The sequence below is a fragment of the Suncus etruscus genome, chromosome 14 (assembly GCF_024139225.1).
Source record: "Suncus etruscus isolate mSunEtr1 chromosome 14, mSunEtr1.pri.cur, whole genome shotgun sequence".
In the NCBI taxonomy this organism is placed as follows: Eukaryota; Metazoa; Chordata; class Mammalia; order Eulipotyphla; family Soricidae; genus Suncus; species Suncus etruscus.
The window spans coordinates 46452521-46466002 of NC_064861.1; the positions used below are offsets into that span (position 1 = coordinate 46452521).

Sequence of the window (13482 nt, forward strand, 5' to 3'; positions counted from 1 at the left end):
CATGCCTCTCAGAAAATTTTAAAGCAAGGTCATAATTCTGTCACTTTACAGATAACAAAATATTGGTAAAAAAAAAAACTTCTTTGTGTTTTAAAATCCAAACGAACACAAAAGTGTTAAATTTAAGTCTTATATTTCTATTAAAAGTTTTATTTTAATTTTTAAAGTATTTACCAAATTATGTGAAAAATAATGTAGTTAGCCTTTTTAAACAATATAGTTAATTTAATGCACAGTAAACACCTAAGTGTGCTTTATAATACCCTTAGTTTTAACTTTGTGCTACAGCAATGGTTGTTCTTTATTTCTGCATTAAAAAAAAAACTATTATTTTAAGTGCATTCAAAATATCAGCACATTATAAAAATCTGTATATTTGTGTCGCAGTGAAAAAATAATATAAATCAAAAAATATATTATATATAATTTTATAAGAATATATAAAAGTAACTAAACTTTATAAGCAAATTAACTAGTATTAAATACAATTTTGGTCTTAAGTTCTAGGTGTGTAAATGCATCAAATGTCTTTAACTATATTTTGTAATAATCTAAGCATTTAGTTAATTTAGTATATAATATTTTTTACAAATTATTCACTTAAAGTCTTCAAAGTAAAAACAGTTGTTTGTATTTTTAAAATCAGTTTTTTATACCTTTAATAATCATAGTTCATGCTATTGTGTTTAATCATAAAAATTTTAACACTTTATTGCAGCTGTCTTACTGTTCTACTGCAAAACCAATTTAAAGAAAACCTATTCATTTACAGCAAATGATTTCATACTTCAGAGTGAAGACTCCTTCTACAGTGCTCATTAACCATTTTACTTAAAAAATTTTTACTGCTTATTAACCATTTTACTTAATGTTTTAAACTTCAAATTAAAATTGTTTTAAAAATGTTTTGTGTTAAATCTAAACCTTAAAATTTATTTTCAGCAAAGTTCCACTCCATCTACATTAAGTACTTCTCAAAACTAAAAGTTTTTCTACAAAAATTTTTTTTTCTTCTCACAAACATGCTAGCTAAATATTTAAAAGTGCTTGTCAATTTTTTATAAATAAGTCTTAAATCAATCCTTTTGTCTGTTTATGTGTCTGTTGTGATGAATGAAAGTGGCCACAAGTGTAAAATGTTGTGTTTAGTGTTGTTTTGTTTTGTCTGTTTATTTGTTATCTCTACATTTTATAATAATACAATTTTTAAAGCCTTATCCATTTTTCAAATTTCAATTAATTTTTTCAACCTGGTTCAGTCTGGTCAGTTCACAAACTGGCATCTTGCAACTAAAAATCATGTGTTAAAAATTATGTATTAAGCTAGCTTTGTCCTTCTAAGAACATGGCGGAAAGTGTGAGGGATGGCAAACCCCAAATTTCTCAATGGCCATCGGGGATAACTTTTCCCTGGAGAATTTCTGGACTTTGCAGTCACCCGGCTTTCCTGTTATGTGTAAGTTCAGGCCTATAGAATATGTATTTATAGCTAAAAAATAGCATCTAGCTTTAAAATAATAACTAAAAAGTTTAACAAAAATCATTTATGTTCAGTTTAAAAGTTTTTGATAAATTGGCGATTGTTAATTATAAAAATTTTTTAAATGCTGAAGTCTAACAAAAAATTTCCGCAGCCTTCCACAGTCCTGTCTTCATCCACTTCAAAAAAGCCTGTCACCCCTCCTGCCAGCCGCCTTTCCTGCAAACCTGTTTCTGACAAACTCCACCTTTAACAATGCTGAATTAAGCACTCTGCCTAGCTGCCTTAAATGCCCACCATTGCAACCAACAACCTCCATTGCAAACAAGTCACGGTCGTAAAACTTTGCTTACTCGAACCATATATGTGCCCGCCTGTTCAACAATCACACATTTGCAATCAAACCTTTATTGTTAACAACTCTTCCATCTTCATTGAAGCCCCCAACTCCACTTATTTTGTTTGTTCCACTGGATTTTCTCCCCATATTGTTACTGAAATGTTTCTTGCTTATCATGATTATTATGTTTTAGCTTTGTTAATGCCTAAAATAACCATCAAACCTGTTGGTCCGGTTTCCACCTTGAACCTCATCCTGCAAATGGTCAATGCCTCTGCCCGAGCGCCCTCCAACACCAGCTATGAACACTGTTGAATCTGCAATTCACCGGTTTCGCCGTTTTATGAAAGCATCACAACGTTTGAACCTCCTATCTACACCACTGACTCTGAACTTCTTCTCTGGAAAGTTCAGCCTCAGCGTCATTAACTCACTGTTGTGCAGGTTGTGAGCTACGAACTCTGCCTTCTGGCCCATCCTCCTCCTCTCAAGTTATTTTAAATCTTATAAATGCCTCTGCTCTAGCCCTCACAAACCCATATTATGAACACTGTTAGCTTAGCTTCTCTCCTCAACCCCTACGATACTGTTAGTTCCCTTGCTGATGTAGTTCTTCAAAATCGTCGTACTTTATATTTTGCCCTTATGTAAGAGGGGGGAGTCTGTGTAGCCCTTAAGGAACAATGTTGTATTTTCAAAGATAAACCTGGATTAGTTAGGAATAGCGTTCAACACATTGGTGACGGTATAAATGACTTCCAAAAACATTTCGATGAAAAACAAGGTTGGTAACAGGGTTGGTTTTTCTCTTCTCCTTGGATACATACATTACTGTCCACTATTTTGGGCCCTCTTATTAGCCTCATGCTGCTCCTTTCCTTTGACCCATGGGCTTTCCGCAAACTTACTGCCCTTGTTAAAAACCAGGTAGATGAGACGGCAAAAACCTCTGTTCAAGTTCACTACCAACGTCTAACCCCACGTGACTCCTGTGAAAACTTGGCTTTAGTCACCAAGCCGCCTTTCCAGCCACTAAGTTTCCAGGAGATAAAGCGCATAGCTAACAAACGGAGCTCGCTCCGGTACTTGTGCTCTCGGCTGTGGAGATACCTACAACGGGATTAGCAAGGTCCCAGTTAGGACACGGCCCTAAAAGGCTACAACACATAATTCGGATCTCTGTGCACACCCACGGCGCTTGTAGCCACCTTTTAAATGCGGCTTTGGCCGTGTCCAACCTGGTCAAACCTTGTAGCCTAAGACACGGTTCTTCCACCCGCTCACGACTTTCCTTCTTTTATTAGAAGAGAAAGGGGGAGATGTTGGGGACTGACTTGTTTGAGGCCATTTTGCTATTCTTTCTGCCATAATCCAGCCTTTCACCTAAAGGCTAAATGCAGTCTTGCTGTAAGTTCTTGGGCCAAAGAGAAAGGAAAATGCAGCTGCAAAGTATAATTAATCTTTTAGCCCGGAGGAGAGCAACACAGCCCAGTACCATTCCCAGAAAAGAGGCCTTACTCCCTTAACCATATCCCTGAGTTTACAAGACATTCATTATTGTGTATATGCTACATTGTCTGTTCAAGATCACTGAGGCAAGCACATCTTGCACCACCTCCTGATAGTCAAGCAATTAGGAATGCAGCTAGAAGGTCACAAGATGTTTCCATGGATACTGCAAGAAGTATTGCCCACTTGCCTTATTTGGAATAATGAAGTAATTTTCATGCCAAAAGTGTGATTGACATCACCCTTGTACTGCCCCCTTCTCCTTCTCTATATAAGAAGGAGCTGTAGCCAAATAAAGTGGCCCTTGAGCAGTGAGACATTGCCTTGGGTCTTTATTATTAACCTCTCTCAGATTTTTACAGGTGTGGTTGTTCTTCTACCTAGCAAAATAGGAGTGCGGTTGTCTGAGAAGTCTTCCCAGCTAATTCCTGCTGGCCGGGCCCCCCTGGGGGGCTTCAGGACCCCGCAATCTCTGGTGTATATTATACTAAATTTTGTATCAGAGTGAATATGTTGCATGTTATTAAATATTTGGAGATCTTAATAATGTTATTAATATATGAAGAAAGGCAAACATTCAAAGAAAAGATTTTAGCTTAGTGATCTTTTTTTCTCTGAAAAGTACTACTCTTCTCCTTTATACTCAGCCAAATTGTAGGGGTGTCCTTAGTATTTTTCATTATTGTTCATTTCTTCTGTAGAGCATGCTGTGCAGCTATTTGACTCTCCTTCTACTGTCTCTAAAGTGGATGTATTATGATTATACCCCTCCCATTCACCCACCTTCTAAACAAGCATGTAGTTTCCACTAAGAAATGGTCTGTCCCTTCTAGTTTTACCCTTGTGACCTAAGCCTGATTATTCATCATGTTTTATGTTTAGTAACAGAATTAAGGATTGTATTTGATGCAAAGTAAGACAAATAAGAGCCTGAGCTTTTTGTATGAACTATTAAAAACAAGTTTTTCTTACGCCTAAATCTAAGATGACAAAAGGTAATATGGCCTTTTTGGCAATAGTTATACACTTGATAAGAAAAATAAATGAAGCTAATAAAAAGCAGAATTCAGAGATGAATAAACAAATTTGATAGCATCAAAAAATCAAGATAGTACAAAGAAAATGAAAAGATAATCTAAAACACTATTACATAAGAGTAATTTTAGTTTGGCTCTTTTATGACCAGGCATATCTACCCCCCCAATAAAAAACAAATGCATAAAGTGTTTAATAAATTAATCATATTTATATACTGTTTCATTGTAAACGTGTTTCTTTTCATTTTATACTTTAATTTTTCTTACGACCTTCTTCCCCTTTATTTTTTTCACTTTTTATTACCCCAGTGCACCAGTCAGCAATTCATCTAGTGGTTTTTGTTTCCACATAAAATTATTTGTGTTCTATTTCTACACAAGCACATTGTGATATTTTATGATCAACTATATACGCATTAATATTCAAATTTAGTTATGTTCTTTTTTATTATAAAAATGGTATTATATGCTAAACTTGCCTCTGCTTCTAGTTATTCTGGTTGAACAATTTATTGTGGAAATTACTCCAAATTAAATAACACATTTTAATTCATTTTTATTGGCTGGAAAACACTGTGAATGTGCCACATTTTATTCAACCAGTCCCCATTATTTGGTCTTAGAATTAATTGATATTTTTCCCCTTTATCTAGTCTCCGATCCCCACTAAAATTAATACTAGAATAAGCATCACATTCCTTACTGCTGTATTTTTTCAATACAGCCACATTCCCAGGAAAGAAATTGGAGGGTAGGTTAAAACGTTTTACTTAAAGGCATATAGCCATATTCTTTTCAAGGCCTGTGACTATTGCTACCTTCACCAGCTAAGTGGAGTGCCTCTTTTTTTCCGTGAAATGCATTTAAAATGTTTGCATTATATTTTTAACTAGAAATGGTGTGGATAACTAGCAAGGTAAGCATCTTTTCATATGTGTTATGGTCATTTGAGTTCCCTTCTCTCTAAATAACTTAAGTTACTTATTTGTTGATCATTTAATTATTTTTTGAAGATGCAAGATACAAAAACATAAAATAAATTCCCATTTCGAAACAATCAAAGGTGTATGTAACATATTTATTTATAAGTATCTAAAATGTAATAACATATATATTTTAAACTTTTGCCTGTTGTCAATAGAACAGTGCATGGAAAAGAATGAAAGGGATATTGGTTTCTTTGGAAGTCTTTAACTATATCTCATCTTACTCATTACTCACACTAGCATACCTGGGAATCTGAACCCCAAAAAGCCCAATGGAGAAGAGAAAATGTTGTTAGTGTAAAATAAGAATTGAAAATGATGGTGAGAAAAGGAACTTCAGTTTTTAAAAATGGTGTTAAGGCAGGACTAAGCCTACCCTGCATAGACTTGAGAGTGGGAGTGAATCAGCACCAACTAAAAGTCACCCCTCACCCCTCATTTTCTTGCCTCCCATGCTATTTACCACTTTTAATCATGATGGGGTGTCTCACACCCACACAATGCAAAGGATCAGATCTTCATTTATTCATTCTTCTCCAGGAGATCTAAAAGATGCCTTGTGTGGCTTACAGCTGGCAAGACCAGACTCACAAGAGAAAGAGATTTACAATGACTCTTAGAGCTTGACTCACTCCTTAGAACTACCAAGCCTTGCATTTTTCCTTAAATTGTTCAAGTTGCCATAACAACATGCTGCTCTTAGTGATCCACTCCCAATAGGGCAATTTACGTTGTTTTTCTGCATGTATGATGCATTGTTGAGACATAATTGGAGGACATTAAGTATGACAAACAATTAGGATCCAAGCAGTTCAATAGATTACATGTACATGTGCATACCTTTTTTTCATAACTCCATGGAAGACATCACCAATCAATTACAGAACTCATTTCTGGCAGCCTAGAGATGGATACAAAATTCTTTAGTCACTGGCCATTAAAAGTAAATTTAAATTGGCATGTAAAATGAACAAAATTGCCATACCTATTCAATCATTACTTTGAGGTAATAAAGGTGAGACTCATTAGGTTATCCAGGAACAAAGATGTAAGTATCAGAGCAAGGGAAAATGGAACTTGGAGAGAGTTGGACAAGGAAAAATAATTCAATTTACTGAGTGTATTTGGGCCACGTTATTGAAGGATAATGTTTGCTGTTTTGCAATTTTATTGTAGGTAAAAAACAGATTCTCTGAGTTTTTTGCATTGGCTATTCCCTTGCTCAGTGTTCTTGGCAAGTACTACTACTACTACTACTTCTACTACTACTACTACTACTACTACTACTACTACTACTACTACTACTATTTCTACAGATATATAAGATAAAGTGCCAGGGTCTTGGCTCCTCTGGTGACTGTGGCTGAGTGATGTTAACCAGACTGTTGGTGCTGTGTTCTGAAAATTACATACTTTATTTTAAACAATTAATTTATTTATGTATCATGATTACAAAATGGTTCATGACTGAGTTTCCATTCATAAGATGAACACATTTCCTGCCTACAATGTCCCTAGTTTTCCTCCCACCCTTCCCTTTTTCTGCCTGTAGACAGACATTTTAACCCTTTTTCTCTGTTTCTGTCTGTCTGTCTTCTCTCCCTTTTTACCTTTTGACACTGTGGCTTGTGCTATTGTTAATGAAGGGACACCATGCATCTCGTTTTTGTCCAGAGTGATCAGTTCCAATTAGTATTGTCATAGTGTATGTACCATTCTCTACCTTAAATGCATTCCTAGCTCTTTGTGGCAACTTCCAGCCATTGACTGGTCCTCCTAGTCATCATCTCTATTGTCCCTGGATATTATGAAAACTGCATTCAAGCTATCATTACACTATACTCTAATCAGACACTTTAGCATTATGACTTTGGATCTATGCCCAGAAAGTATAGCACTCTTATAGGCAGATGCTGTACCTTCTCAGGTGACAATTTCAGCCATGTCCTAATATATACAAGAACCAATTTTCTTGGCACAGAAAACACTTGCTCCAGGACCACATGCTCTATTGATGGGAAGTGCTAAAATTTCTCATTATAGCCAAGCACAACCTTTGCCACCAAAGGATCCTAAGAGCAAAATGAACTACTTAATACAACCCTTTCCCTGATGTTATTAAACCCTCTCCAATACAGCTCACCTCCACCACCACCAATTTTAAGCTTCGGCAAGATCATAGAATAGATATGGAATGGTATTTTTGCCTCTTATCATAATATTAAAGTTATCTAACTAACTAAAAGTACCTACTGTACTTTCCCACTGATCCATAGCATTAATACAGTATTTGCCAAAGCCCCTGAGCTCTTGGAGAGAAAAATTGGGAGAAAAAAAATTCAAGAGCATATTTATAAAATGTGTGCAATAAATTACCTTTTTATATAATGCAGCAAGAACTTTCTATTCAGGTGGAAAGTTACTGGCCAGGCTTCATCATTAAATTGTTACTTTGGACAGATTACTTAATTTCTTTTCTCAGTTTCATCAACTGCAAAATAAAATGTAGGTATTAATCAGATAAATAAAATTCAAATACATATCACAGTCCTGGGCAGATAGTAAATTTAACAAATGTTGATATCATTAAATATTTTAATAAAAAGTAAGTTATCGAGGCTGGAGATATAGCATGGAGGTAAGGTGTTTGCTTTTCATGCAGACGGATGGTTGTTCGAATCCCGGCATCCCATATGGTCCCCTGTGCCTGCCAGAGGCGATTTCTGTTCATAGAACCAGGAGTAACCCCTGAGTGCTGCCGGGTGTGACCCAAAAAAAAAATCAAACAAAAAAAAGTAAGTTATCAGTAGAAATAATTCTCATTCTAGTTAGTAATATAATGATAATATACACTACTTATTTAGCAGTTTCTATAATTGCCCTCACCATTATTTTAATCTATTCTCACACTCTCCTGAAAAATATTCCTCACAGAATGGCTTCAGTACATTCCATTTTCCAGAAAAAGACCAACCCCTCTCTATCTATGATGAACATTCTTTTTATTCAAGTTCAATGGGAAGTTTACTTTCACTGCTTAATAAACTGTCCTTAAGTTTTGAAACCATATGCTTCAATACTGCTTGCAATCAACTTGAGTTTATGCCTGCATTGTGCCGGACATTGTAATCATACTTCACAGGACATCCTGCGTAGTCTCTGGTTGTATGCTCCCCTTACCTAATGTGCTAAGTTCCCCTGCAATTTCAAATATTCTGTCTCTCTCCCAGATTGTAGTTGTCAGATCAAATATTACCTGCCTAGGACAGTCTTCTCTGTCACATCATCTCCCAGTCACATTTTTACCCCATTAATTATCTCAATGTGTTTCCCCTTCCCTCACTTTATTATATAAAATTTATATACCTTCTATACTTTATGGAAAAGCGCAGCAGAATACAATTAGTCTCTATCTTGTTCACTCCTTAACCCTCATCATGAAAAAGTTACCTAGCAGGCAATAAGTGCTCAAAAAATATTTGGTAGATGAATAGATCTATTTTCCTTAAAAGCATTAAGTTAAGAAGTTTTAGGTCAACATTTGCTAGAGCATATAGCACATATTCCTTTGATACTCACTTCATTGATCTCAAAACAGTAGCAATACATAAATTCTATAAAAATAACATTGGAGTGTGTGTTCTTGTCTTAGCCTCTCTAGATTATAAGCTCGTTGGGGGGTAAAAGTCATCTCTCTTTCATGATGTACATTCTGCAGTACCTACTAGCCAGCACCATAAAATGCACACTTATAACAGCTTAGCTATGTGAAATGGAGTTAAATAGAATAGCACAAACGTCTGCAAAAATGTTCAAACACAACAAGAGGCAACAACAATAAAACTGCAAACTCATACCTAGTTCCTCTGCAGCACTGACTTGGATCTGAGAAAAGCACTATCTATAATTAGTCATTTTGTTCTTTTTATACCAAAGGAATGAAAAAGGAGCTCTTACTTTCTGGGTGGCTGGGGATGCAGAAAATAAACCACCGTCTGAAACAGAAATGAAGATGCTTCGATTCTTTGTTTTATCGCTAGGCCCCTGATTAAATGTGCCAGCCTGCATTTCTCATTTTTAAATGGACCCTTTTTGTAGTGTAACCTCTGTCATACCTCACCAAATAGATCTTTTCACTGGAAGTTGTGGTCATTATTGAAGAATTAGTCACACTCAGTGTCTAAGAAACAGCATGAAACTGCTATGAGTGATTACTTTCTCATTAACTCATATATATAATAAATGAAGAGGAATGGGATAGTTACCATTTATAAAGTGATATAATGTGGCCAAATACATATCAGATGAAGTATATGTAAGGCATGTGTTCTTTATAAAAACTGTATAGTTGATATTATTATAACCAATATATTGTTTCACATATATTACTTTAAAAACCAAACCTTGTGAAATATAATGGTGAAATATAAATAAAGCCTATTATTGGTTTACAGTATTGTTTTAGCATCAGTTTCTAGAATTAATAATACACAATTGAATCTAAGGGATAATGAATAGTCTACTCTAACTAGTTGTTCTAGATGTAAAACTAATTCAAATAATTTTTATTGTCAATAAAAGAGAATTCAGGGACAAAAGGAAGTTGAATAACTTGTCTGGATTAACAAAGTTGGCCTGAAGAAGTCAAAATAACATTCACATTGCTTACTGGGTAGATCCTTGGCCTCACTGCTGCCTTCCTTCAGATAACATGAGTTTGTTAGCACCATATTGTTTTTTCACCCAGGCTACTTGGGAAATTTAGAACTCTGTGGTGCTGAATAGAAGTATCTGATTACTGTTTTATTATTGGAATATCTATTTCATTCCTTTTATGTCATTTTCTTCCAGCATCAAACCAATTTGTTCTTTCTTAGATGCAATAGATCACTTCTTATTTTCCTGTTGTTTTTTTTAATATGTCACTTAAATTCTTTTGGAAGAGATTCAGGTTATAAATAAAGTCAAGGAAATTTCTTTACAAACATCAAAAGTAAATAAAGCTCCCCATCAAGTTTTAGAAGCTAGAGATAAGTTCCTACCCCTCAGCCAGCATTTCAGAGCCCAAAACTGAAAGACCAGGGAGGCACCTGAGGGGAGTGATGAAATATAAGACAATGATTTCAAGTTGCCAAAGGTGAGAGCCTGTCCTATGTACATTTTAGTTTTTGAAAATTAAATACTTGGCAGGATTTTCTTTAAGCTAATTAGCATCCCTTCTTAACATTTTAAGTAACTGCTCATTTAGAGTAGTGAATGATTGCTCTGAGATTAGAGTATAGGGAAAATCTTTCTGTTGGGAATAATCTACTTATGTGGCTGTTTGTTTGAAGGAGAGATAAACAGAGATTTTTTTTCTTCTTCTTGACATGCCAGGCATGAGAGAACAGGGTGATTAATGAAGCTCTGCTGTTCGCCAATAAATTTCTGACTTCAGATATAGCTCATAGTTGTTGAGTTTAGTGAGGATTATTTTTTCTATTTTTTTTTCATTCTTTCTTTTCATTTAACTCTCAAGAAAATTAAAAAAAAATCACCATCCAGATTCTAGAATCATTTTAAATATGTTGCACTGCAAACTATTTTTGGTCTTAAAATGATTTAGGTAATTTTTCATTGGCTCTTCTGGGAATGCCACTTTGTGTTCTGTTATTTATAATCTGCAGAAATTAATTATGCTGCTAATTAACAGCTTGCAAACAAATTATTGCTTAAGGAGTTATTTATTCAGTTATGAAAGCACAACCTCAGGGTTCTGTATAGATTCTCTCTGACAGCTCTTTTATTTCTTGTGTTAGCTCTTGAATTTTTCTGTGTCTAAATTTCAGTGAAGGTCTCTTGGAGGGGAGGACAGTAATATTTTCAGTAGCCTGGAACTGGGTCAGCTGCTCTACGGTGGGGAGGATTGTGTAACCACAGTAGAGTGTGCTTCTAGAAAAGTTGTGGTGCTTGTAACAACCATCACTGTTTTTCACACATTTTAAAAGATTTATTGATAGAAATTCTGTAATTCACAATCCTGTTAATGGTGGTTTCTCATACACACAATTCTAACACCATATCCATTACTAGTACAGACAACTCTCTCCTCCAATGACCCCACACACAACTCTTTTTTGTGAATCGGGTTGGACCACTGCTTTGCTTTGGGGTTTTTGCTACTACCTTGTCATCAATTAGTCCCATATACCACATCTGAAAGATATTTTTTTATCTGTTCCTTTCCTTCTCATTGCCATAGCTAATTATGATATTCTCTAGTTTATTTATCTTAACTTTTCAAGGCTTTGCCATTTCATAACTTTGTTTTTTCTTAGAGTTGCATAATATCCCATTGTGTATACCACAACTTCCTAACATATTCATTTTTTATTGCTTAGACTCTAGTGTAAACGTTGTAGAAAATGTCGATATCAGACATGGAAGAAGATAGGAATGCAAACATCTGCCACATATATCATCACTTCCCATGACCATGCTCATGGCAGATAATAACAATAGATCTACTTCAATCTCTAAATGATTTTCAGTACATTACTCCTAGTAGGCATAATCAGCTGTTTACTTTCATAGAATAATTATCCAAAATATATTTAGGGTCTCAACTTAAGAAAAGAACTCCTCATTTTCTAACCAAGTTGTGTGTTTGACATAGGGCTAAAAGATACTATAAATAAGAAACTGCTTTTTCTACTGGCCAGACCTCAGAGGATTATTCCCTAGTTTACAGTCAGTTCTAACCAATATTACCCTTCTGAGGGAATCTGATTCTGGCACAAATATAAAGACTTACCTCAGTATTAGGAGACATATTGAACCATTCCCTTAGGTACAAGAATTGCACCACAAACAAATAAAAGGTTACTATTACCTGATTTTGGTGCTTTGTATGTGTTCAGAGGTTTTAAGATTTCTGAATCTTGAATAAATCGATTTCTTTCTATGGTACTTAGACTTTCAGTATGTTAAATTAGAAAGATGCATGCAAGGTCTCTGTGATGCTTTTATCTCTGACTAACCATGCATGCACAAGGAACTTCACAAATCAAAATATGCTATAAACTGATTCTAAAGGACTCACCAAACTATATCTATATCTATATCATGTGGAACAGACTAGAGCTTCATAATAAAACTTGAAGGTTCAAGAGAAAATAATAGAAATCAAAATAAGTCTGAATATTACCATGCTAAAATTTAATGGCTGGCACACAACAGTGTTTAACCCTAGGTTCAGCGGATCTAAAACAACTTTGTAGTTCTGGGAACATAAAGCTTACCAAGCTCCCATCACCACCTCAGCACCCCTAGCACCACATCTTCTCTTTTTCAGAACTCCTTAGAAATCACATGCTCCAGAACCCACATGTTCCAGAACCCACAAGTATGTCCTTCAAAGCTGAAGTACATATAGTACATGATAAAAGGCCAGACTTAGCTGTTTGTACTCATAGTCAGACATCACATGCTGGCTAGATTCATTTTCTGTTATTGAACAACCCTAGCGAAGCCCTAGGACAGAGACTATAACCTCTCTAATACATTATGGACCTCACAGGCTGATTCGCCAATTTCTGAGAAAACATTTCTTCCCATCCTTAACCTCAGTCTTATTATTATTATTATAGCCTCAGTCACATTATTCCCAACGCAATAAAAAAAGGCAAAGCTAGTCTAACCTTAAATTTAATTTATTCTCTCCAACCTAGTTGTGACAAATCATCAAGTCACTAATGCTGGCTGATATTTCCCACATCTCTGCCAACAGATTTAATACAAAATATCCCATTTTATAGGTGACATTCTAGAAAATTAAATAACAGATCCCAAGATCCACCTCTTGGAAATGGATCTTGTCTCCAGGATATACTTGGGTCCCATACTATCTCTATAGCAGGAGGATCTCAGGTCTATTCTAGTTCAGGGATAAGCACTTAGGAGCTAGAAAGCAAAGGAATGATTCTTGGTACATTTGGACAAGTCCTCCATACTGATTCCTTCCTAAGATCCCTCTGCAGGGAAGCTTTGAGCTTCAATTTCCTCATCTGGAAAAGGACAAAATAAATTATTAGATTTCAGAGAAACATATATAAATGTGTTCATCACAGTCTTGTTTAATGTTTTGTATTA

At 35.2% G+C, this 13482-nt stretch overlaps 1 non-coding gene across 1 annotated transcript; it reads left to right on the top strand.

Annotated features, from left to right (window-relative positions):
- The first annotated feature begins 228 nt into the window (after nt 1-228).
- Nucleotides 229-361, top strand: LOC126029354 (small nucleolar RNA SNORA22). The gene has a single exon (XR_007502967.1). It is a non-coding gene; the product is annotated as a small nucleolar RNA SNORA22 (small nucleolar RNA).
- Nucleotides 362-13482: the final 13121 nt, after the last annotated feature.